General features: G+C 33.6%; 1 non-coding gene and 1 pseudogene across 1 annotated transcript; one reads left to right on the forward strand and one right to left on the reverse strand.

Moving 5' to 3' along the window:
• Positions 1-1,485: 1,485 nt before the first annotated feature.
• LOC128159558 (GTPase IMAP family member 7-like) lies at positions 1,486-3,770 on the reverse strand (annotated as a pseudogene).
• A 6,465-nt stretch (positions 3,771-10,235) lies between these two features.
• On the forward strand, positions 10,236-10,308 carry Trnak-cuu (transfer RNA lysine (anticodon CUU)). Its single transcript has one exon. It is a non-coding gene; the product is annotated as a tRNA-Lys (tRNA).
• The last annotated feature ends 245 nt before the right edge of the window (positions 10,309-10,553 follow it).

The following is a 10,553-nucleotide window of genomic DNA, read 5'->3' on the forward strand; positions in this document are numbered from 1 at the left end:
AAACAGCATGTCTCAAGGTTTTGATCATTACATTTATATATATATTACATTTTATGTCAGCAAAATAAGATCAATATACCTTCAATGTTAAAAATAATAAGTAATCATAAAGTCTTTTGTTTTGGGGTTTTAATTACTTTTTTATAATCTAATTTTATTTTTATTTTTTGGGAGGGGGGGTGGGGGGGTGGGAGTGTTTGTTTGTTTTGGGTTTTTTTTTTTTTGCTTACTTGATTCAAAGTACTGAAAGTACTTGAAAAAGGTAAGCAAGCATGTAGTACATCCTTTTATATTTTATTTTTGAACCTTAAAGAGTTTTATTATAATAATTCGTAATATTTTTTTTTCATAACTTTACAAAAAATATATCAAATGGACATTAACTCAATTTGAAAATAAAAAATACATGTAACACTATAATCAATATACAATGGGTTATTTTCATTACATGTATCATCAAATGATTTGTTCCCCATTAAACGTCAACCTTAAAGTTGTTACAATGTAGAAGTTATATTACACACATATATATATATATATATATATATATATATATATATATATATATATATATATATATATATATATATATATATAATCATAAAAAACGGTCATCTTTTTTTGAAAGTTTCCTCAAGTCATGCAGCTTTTGAAAATGGTTTATGAACTGTGGTACTGACAATGAATAAAGGGGATACAGTCTGGGAAAGACGTCTTGCTCACAACCGAAGTATTCTCACCCATTACAACTCCTTTTCTGGTTACCTTAATTCAACAGAAACTTAGATAGTAAATATGTTTGGAAATATTTGGAGTTTTGTGTATATTATTTATTTACAGTAAGAATGAACTTCGACATAATACACGTTATACACGGTAGAAAACTCTATAGAACTGAAGATATTTTAGAGATGAATGTGTTTGGAGAATTAGTCATGAATGAATCAATTATAGCGTCCTATTTAAAATGTACTGTGCGCAATTAAATAACAAATACGCATGCTTGTTAACCTGGTTTGGAATCTAATTCCCGATTTCCCGTGATCTTTTTATTTTTCATTCTGTTCACCGCGATATAAATCATAAAAAACAGTCATCTTATTTTGAAAGTTTCCTTAACTCTTGCAGCTTATGAAAGTGGTTCAAGAACGGTGGTTTTGTCAATAAATAAAGGCGATACAGTCGGAGTAAGACGTCTTGCTCACGACCGAAGTATTCTCCACCACTACAACTCTTTTTCTAGATACCTTTCTTCAACTGAAACTTAAATAGTTAATGTGTTGGTTTGTATTTCGAGTTTTTAGAAAGCCAGTAGTATATTTTATAAAACTAATATAGCATGTTTCATTTATTTTTAATCACAACGTACAATGTGAAATGATTTTTAAAGAAGATGCACTTTTGTTTTTTGTTTTTGTTTTTTTTTCTAAATCACAATTTTCTCTTAAAATTGCTTTAAATTTATAAAAAGATTAGGATGTCCAATCCAATGATTTTGGTTTTTAATCAAATATTTACAAACAGCATAACTCAGTAATTGAAATGACACCAATCCATGCCATTTAATACCATACTTTGACATGTGTCCTCGGTGAGTAAGATGATAGAGTTTATTATCGATAGTCTTGATTGAAGTCATCATTTTCAAACTGCTATGGTCGATACAACAACCATGTCAGCAAATACAATCTTCTGATAGTTCAAATGCTGACTGGCGTTTTCATACTTATTGTTAGGACACCGAAATTTCTAGATATTTGCACGTTTTTTCCGATTTCGACAAAGAGCGTACGTCGAATGTGACCGGTCAGCAGAGGATGCTCACTCCTCCATGGCACCTGATCCTACCTCTAATTGTTGTAGGGACGCGTGTTTGCTATGCTCCTGTTTCGTATTTTTCCTTTAGACTTTTGATCCTGAACACTGCTCCTTATCGCGTCATTTCATGTGAGGTGTCTAGGTTCTAGTCTATCATTTCAGAATGCTATAAATTGTAACTGTTCCATTTTATCAATTTGTTTCTTTAAGTCACGTATAATATACTTAAATGGCACAGTTTAAAACACCCCAAAAAACATACTATATAGTTATACATTTGAACAAGTTTCGTTTAAGATAATACCTGACGTGATGTTCGGGATCGCTCCTTTTTGTTCACAAATGGTAAAAATCACGTTTTCTCCGTCCAATCAAAACCAAATGTTTAATTTATACACGGGAGACAATTATAAAGTATATGCTAATCAAGATACCAGGACTAGTGCATAAAAGAAAAGATTAAATTCTTTTTTCAAAAGAGCATTTGTATTCCTTTCCACGCAAGCTTTCCTATGGTCAAGGCTTCCCCAACATTTCCACTTCCGGTCTCCACTTCCTTTATTGCTTGATGACGGCCATGTTCGAGTTGGCTGTACCTTTTATCAAGCTCTTCAAGCCTCTCTTGATACATCCTATCTTTCTCCTTACTGATTTTCTTCGTCTCCTTCTGCATATGCTTAAGCTGATGCCGCAGCTCTTCAATCTCTTTATCTTTCTCTGACCCTCTCCCAGAACCCAGTCGTGTTCCTTCTTCTTGCAGATGTCTGAGTTTTGTCAAAAGTTTCGAGCTTGGGGATCCATACTGTCTCTTTTCGTAGTCTATCTGCTCCTCTAGCTCCCGGACTTCTTTCTCAAGAGCAGTCGATCGGCTTGCGTAGTGATCGCGCATTGATTCAAGTTCCGCTACTCTTTGGCATTTTGGCTTTGGTAGTGGGTCTTGTACTTTTTTTCCACATCGCGTTCAATTTCTTTTCTTTCCCTTTCATATTTTCTTTCTCTTTCTCTTTCAATTTGGTATTGACGATGTTTCATTACTTTTTCAGCTTCCGAGTACATTTAATTCGTGTAATATTCTCCATTATTTTGACGGACGATTCCATCAATCATCTCAAGAAGATCCTCAACTTGATCGTGCCGAGCGGGACTCGGGGCCCGATTGTTAAACGCAATGCAACGATCATCGCATTGGCCAAGGATTTTCTTAAGACTGGTCGGAACAGTCCGTAAGTGATCGTCCAGCGTCTTTCCATGGTGATCAAGATCATCTTTTCGTGTGAAGAGAACAATAAAATAACGAAACACATGTCTTCCAAAATAGTTGACAAAGTGACAAATGCTCTCCTCCTCCTCTTGTGTAAATCGACTGAGTCCAAGTACTAATAAGAAACAATGGGGACCCGGGGAAGTAATCCCGATACATTTGACGATTTCCTTCTGCACAACATCGTTAGGCAAGTTGGTATCAAATATTCCCGGCGTATCAACTACTTGAATCTCTCTTCCAAATCTCTGCGCTTGTCTGCTAGTGCATCGTGACGTAACAGACGAGCCCGCTGTGGTAGACTCGAAAAAGTCACCGTTCAAAATAGTGTTCCCCGTGGCACTCTTTCCACTTCCTGTTTTTCCCAGAAGCACAATGCGCACTTCATTGTCTATCCCCCTTCCGTATCTCCCTCGTCCTCCTTGCGACATGTAACCTCCCCGTGGACTGTGCCCACGTGCACCACCGCCATATTCTTCAAGATAATAGGGAAACGTGAAATTACATTTATGAACTCCCATCTTTAAAAATCAATTATTTCTTATAAGCATGGAGTTTGTATATAACAATCTAGTACAGTATGCATTTTTATGTATCATAATTAGATAAACTACGTACCATTGTATGTCCCGCAAGCAGTACACTTGGATTTGTATCCATCGTTCGTAAACGTACACTGGGGGCATTTCCATGTCTCTGTAACCAAAAAAAAAAGAAACAATCAAGATTTTCTTAATATGAGAATTACATTTTTCATTACATATATGTCACTAGTAACATACTACATACTGGATTATTTTCTCCGATTATTATTTAGCCCCTCTATACTTACAAGCAGTTTCGCTTCGTCTTAAATTTGCCCAGGCACAGTTGTACATGTGCTTACAGAGAGATAATTCGAGATAATTGAATTCACGCAGTCTTAAGATATCCGATCCATTAAGGCCTCAGATTCAATGAATCTGGATGCACAACAAATATGTATGGGCCTAATACTCAGTATACTGGAACATAATTTTCCTACTGTAAAACGAGAAAATATGGCGCACTACAAATTTTAGCGCCTTTGGCGCAACTGCCTCTGAGCGCTAAAATTAATAGTGCGCCAACGATTGTTTATATGTATTAAATTTCTTCAAGTTGCAAAACAATAACATCAGTCCATTTTCAAGGCTATATAGAAGTGTTCATTTAAATATCAGATGCTGTCGGTTCTGTTTGTTTAAACAATTACACAGGTAAACGGTATGGGTTATCGGGTATAAGTGCCTAAACATGGATTAATTAATTCAGTTTTAATTGCTTTTCAGTATCTCTCATTAGCACCTTGAAAATAGGGGTTCTCCCCATGCCACTTCCATTTAGCGCCTCGAGGGAAAAATGTTATTAATCGTGGCGATCGTTAACGCTGACAATACAATGACAATATTGATCATAATTTCTTTGATCTCTGATTAGTTGATATAAAGAAAACAAGACGATACCTATTTTTTGTGGGTTTTTTTATGTAAAATTACTGTGAAAAGATTTTCTCATGGTGATCGAAACTCATGGTAAATGTAGCCTTCGATTTCACTTTTAGTTTCGGGACTCTTCCAGTGTTTTCCAAGTCGACACGTCAATTTCAAAGTCCGATAACTCAAATTTGTTTACCAGCAAAAATTACACATCATCGCCAATAAATGAAGTTTTCATATCTATCTACTGACGATTTACACGAAAGTGTTTTGTTCTCAACGACAGTTTACTGTGCATGCGAGATAGAAATCAAAGTCGTTGTGTTCACGTGCTTGAGTGAACACAGAACTAAATTTTGGGCGTGATTGTTTATGAAACAACAACATTTGTTGTTTTCTTTTTTAAGGAAAAGATGCATGCGCTAAAATATAATTGCGCTAATGTACTGGCACTTGCGTTTGCGCTAAAATACGTATGCGCCAAATGTTCTCGTTTTACAGTATTTAAGTATAGATATGTAAGAGTGGAATGTGTCCTAATTAATGACCTTTTTCTATTTTTTGAAGAGTTGTCCCCCTTTGCTTTTATTCTATAAATATTAATTCTAAAACAATCTACACAGTATATTTTTTTTTTCACTAGTTTTGTATACCTAATGATAAAATACATCTTTCCACCGAACCATTTTTTGATATTCCTAGTAATTACTTTTTTATTTAAAATAATGTAATAGTCTCCATAGACCTTAATGCAATCTTCATTAATTAATTACTGCTTAGTTAATAATATTTTTTAAAATTTCTCTCGGTAAATCTGAACATCCACCATGTTTTTAATACTTTAATATTAATTTGAGGCAATTTAAAGTAGCAATGAATTTACAAAGAGAACTTTTCAAAAATGTTATCAGTAATCATTTAATGAATATTGCATTAAGGTGTATGGGGACAAGCAAATTGTTCAAAATAAAAAAAGTATAATAATATAAATAAATGCTCTAGTGGAATAATCCATTTAGTCATTACAAATAGAACAATGCATATGGACATGGTTTTTCAACCAGAAATAGGAAAAGTGATGTTTGTAGATGTAGAAGGATTTTTACGAGGTGTTTGAACATTATAATCATTCATTGTACATTCAATTGAACTCTTCTCCGTACGGATTAACAGCTTTGTATAAAGCGACTTACCAGATGCCGGGATGGCAGTGACGGAAAACTCTAACTGCCCCCACCCCCCCCCCCCCCAAATTTCTTTGTGATCTCTAAACCGTCCTCCTGCATTTTCGGCATAGAATGTCACCAATGCACATGTTCTTTGCAAAGAACGAACTGCATCTTCTTTGCAGTACTTTTCCAACAATTGTACCATTTTCTAAAGATGTTTTGCAAAGGCAAACGCAACAGTTTCTGTTTGGCATAATTCTTTTTACGTGACACCTGTCTCGAAGATCACAGAGTGACTGATTCTTGTCCCCAAACAAAACGTCATATAAAGGGTCACCTTTATTTTGAAAGTCTCTTAAGCTCATTCATCATGGGAAAGTGGTTCAAGAACGATGGTACTGGCAAAGGATAAAAGAGATAGGTTCTAGGTAAGACGTCTGGCTCACGACCGAAGTATCATCAGTCATTATAACTCCTTTTCGATATACCTTATATCAACCGAAACATAACAAATAAATGTGCTCAGTTAAACTTGATGTTTATGTTTATTTATATATATATAAAATCATCGAACCTCTATTTTTGATCCAGTACAGAATTAGATTAGTTACAACTAATTCTTAGATATACTATTTGTAGAAAGGTTGAAGGCAATGATACTGGTTAAAAATCGTAGAACCTCTTTTAAATATATCGTGATTGTATATTTGAAAGTGTAAAGTATCGAGGGGTTCGAACCCAATCAAAATTATTGTTATGCAAATCTATACGAGGGCTTCTTGGTATCCGTTTTGCATCAAAAAGCGATGACGCTTTTACAATTTTTTGCATGTTGATACTCTTTAATTGCTCTATTCAAAGCTTTTCAAACGGTAAAAATACAAGCCTTCTAAACTAATTGTCGTTTCAATAAAGCAAGCCGTTGACCACTGATTAATAAATGATTTGGAAACAGGTTGAGAATATTGAATAAAAGATAGAGCTTATGTAAAACTTTTTAAATCGGTAATTTCTACTGCATTGGAGAGAGTTTATGGGTCGGAAACGGTGCCTTATGAAAGAGTCCATACGTGGATAAAGAAATCCACAGAGCCCGTCAAAATGCAGCAAAATGTTGTTGATGTGTGTAGAAGTGATAACATATGATTAATTAGTAAGGTTTTGTCTAAACATTAGGGTAAATTTAATATGAAGTTTAAAGAATAGCATTACTATGTTCACTACTACATGTATATTTCATCAAAACTTTAAATAATTCAAGAAAAGCCGATCTCAGCATACCCACGTCGAGTACTATGCTTGATGCTCATAAGGCTATTAGAAATATACGCCATGATAATAAGAATTTGTTAAATAATATCTTTAAATATTTCTATGGGTGAAATCGTTTATCAAATTATAGATACTAGCATTCAAGACGTTCTAAATCCAGATGACTGCTGGCACTAGAGCATTAGAATAAGGCTATGTTTGCATTGCTTTGCATACGTTTGGTTCTTTCTTGCAATTGGATAGTTGAATTAATCAAGTTATGTCTGCTAGTTTTAGTAATTTGACAAACAATCACATTGTTTAGAAATGCCTGCATTCACTTATGCAGGGTGGTCTTTCAGTTTTACTACGGGTTATGCACACAACGGTTAGTCCAATGACTAATCAAAGTACATATATGTACACGACACACTATCGATTTGATTTGATTTGAACATATTTTTATTGTACAAAAATTACAACAGGGATTGGGCACAAGTTCAAAAACATAGACCGCCCTCTCCCAATGCAAGTATATACTACAGTAAAAATAATGTATGCACAATATGTAAGGTCAACAGATCATATGAGAGTTATATATAAATTTTCAATGGTGTACAAACATCAACTAAATCTTTTTGTACCTTTGATATAACGATAAACTAGAGAAAATAAATGTTTGTTTCGCTGACACTGATTGCGTTGTCGCCCCAAAGTAGGACATGAGTATTAACAATATTTAAATTTACAATATTGAAAATTTCATTAAGCATAATATTTCTAGCCTCTTTATATTTATTACAAGTGAAAAAATAATGATAAGTGTCTTCGAGCTTGCCACACGAGCAGAGTGGACTATTAATAAATATTACAACGAAAAAGATCACTATTTAGTACACAATTATGACGTAGTCTAGTATGAATAATATTCAAAAATCTGTCACCATAAGTAAAAAAATCAGGTTTTGTTCGACAGGTAATATCATTCTGATTTATAATAGAAACATGTATTTTTTCTTTGAAAATGCGAATGGAGTCGCTTTCACTGACATCCTTTGAAAGCGCATTCCATTTATTAACACCAGTGGGATCAAATGAAGATTTATACATTTGTAAACGACATTTTGGTATACTATAGTTTTGTGCATTTCTTGTAAAATAATTGGATGCTTTAACACGTGTATTTGGGAAAATGTCCATTACATAATTGGGTAAAAAGTTTCTATCAATTTTATACATGGTTTTCAGCCTGGACATTCTCCTTCTACTATCAAGTGTTTCCCACATTGTTTCGAAATAAAGAGAATCCCTAGAAGCAAAAACAGGTAATCCTGTGACGATTCTTGCTGCATTCAATTGTATTTGTTCTAACCTTTCGGAATCAGTGAAAGTGCACCCGCCCCATACATCAGATGCATATTCTAACTGAGGTCTTATAAATGAAGTATATAACAATGATAGTGACTTTCCATTAAGTTTAAATTTGAGTTTTTTCATTAGCTCCAATTTCTTTTGAGCATTTGCTATAATAGAGTTAACATAAACTGTCCATGAAAGATCCTCAGAAAAAATAACACCTAAATGTTTGTGAGAAGACACAAATTCCAAATCACGATCTTGAAATTTTAACAAGGGATTTACACTATTCTTTTTAATATTAAAATGAACTGCTTTGGTTTTTGAAGGATTGAAGCTCAAAGGCCATTTCTTAGACCAAATTTCCAGATATCTTGAACATTGATTGCAGCATGTTGAAAACTATTATCATCTGCAAAAAGTCTACATAATGTTAACATATTATCTGCTATATCATTTACATAAATAAGAAATAACAATGGCCCAAGGACAGAGCCTTGAGGCACTCCGGCATTCACAGGCTTTGTAGACGACAACACTTCTCGATAATAACCTTTTGCTTTCTATTAACAAGATAACTATCAAACAATTTAAACAGATTCCCAGTGATACCATAAGTTTGGAGTTTAAACAATAAACCGTTATACCAGACGCGGTCAAACGCTTTTGACAAATCACAAAATATCATGCAACATGATTGGCCATGATCATATGTTTCTATAAGCTGGTAAACAGTTGAGTGGCCAGGTTAAAATCCAGCTTGATATTTATAAAAAAAGATTATTGCCATGAAAATAATTGTACACATGTTTAAAAAATAATTCGCTCTATTGTCTTTGATTCACAACTTACCAAAGAAACAGGTCTATATTTTGACATTTGAGATGAATCACCTTTCTTATATAAAGGAAGAACATGGGATATTTTCCAGGAGCTTGGAAACGTACAATCTCTTACAGAGCGATTAAATAATATACACAGAGGTTTAGCAATAGTATACGTAGTACTTTTTAACATGTTATGACTTATATTATCTGGCCCCCAGCCTTGTTAATTTGAAGAATTGATACAATATCTATAACTTCTTGTTCTAAAATACATATATCAGTGATTAAATTATTGCATACAGAGTGAAATTTGGGTAATTTAGCTTCATTGTCATCTAAAAATGAAAGAGAAGAAAAATAATCGTTCAGAACTTCAGCCTTTTCTGCATTGGAATAAGCTATCGATTGTTCACCCGTTTTCAAGGTAAATTGCAATGGAGGAATTTCAGTAGACATTTTAATATTAAAAATGTTCTTCAATAATCTCCAATAGAGTTTTGGATTATTCTTACTTGAGTCTAATAAGCTGAGCTCCAAATTATTATAGTAATTATTAATGGCATACTTTTTCATATTGCTTACTTTATTGCACACACTATCATAACGTGAGTAGTTAAGAGGGCTTGATAGTCGTGACAATGTTCAGGTTATATTTACCTCCTTCACACAAAGAGCTTTGAATTAAGATATAGGAACATGTTTAGATTTTAAAGCAAAGGATATTTAGAAATTTTTAGTTAAGGAAACATCAGTTTATGGCCATAAATATAATATTTAAAAGTTTTATGGATATTTGATGGTTAATTTGTTTGAACTTCCTAGTCCCCTAAAACGGAAAATAAATCACCTGTCGGTATTGTGATATCATGCAATAAGCAAATGTATTATCAAAAAACTAAAAACGGTTTCAGAATGAGTTGCTGGTTTATCCTAAAACGTAATTATCTTGGGTGTCATCTGTCATTAACATTTTGATGTCAAAGCAAACCAATGTTATCTACGAGTATTACGGTTGGGGATGATTAAATATTAAACTGAAATGTCACAAAAGACACAGGTGAGCCAAATTGACAACTCCAAATATGGTATAGCACAAGCCCTGCTAGCTCAGTCGGTAGAGCACGAGACTCTTAATCTCGGGGTCGTGGGTTCGAGCCCCACGTTGGGCGATCATTTTTTTTGTAGTTCAACCTTTCTTATCCTTAACAAATAATACTTTTTGCTCCTTTTAAAGAGTCTTGCTATACGTTTAAAACATTTTTCAAACACATTTAAAGGTGGGTTATTTTGGTATGATATACTTTAATGCGAACGATTTGAAAATATAGAAATACATAATTGCAATTTTGAGAAAAACAATGTAATGCTCAGAATTAAACGGTATTTTGACACAGGATGATGTATTGTTATACGA

The sequence above is a fragment of the Crassostrea angulata genome, chromosome 8 (genome assembly GCF_025612915.1).
Source record: "Crassostrea angulata isolate pt1a10 chromosome 8, ASM2561291v2, whole genome shotgun sequence".
NCBI lineage: Eukaryota > Metazoa > Mollusca > Bivalvia > Ostreida > Ostreidae > Magallana > Magallana angulata.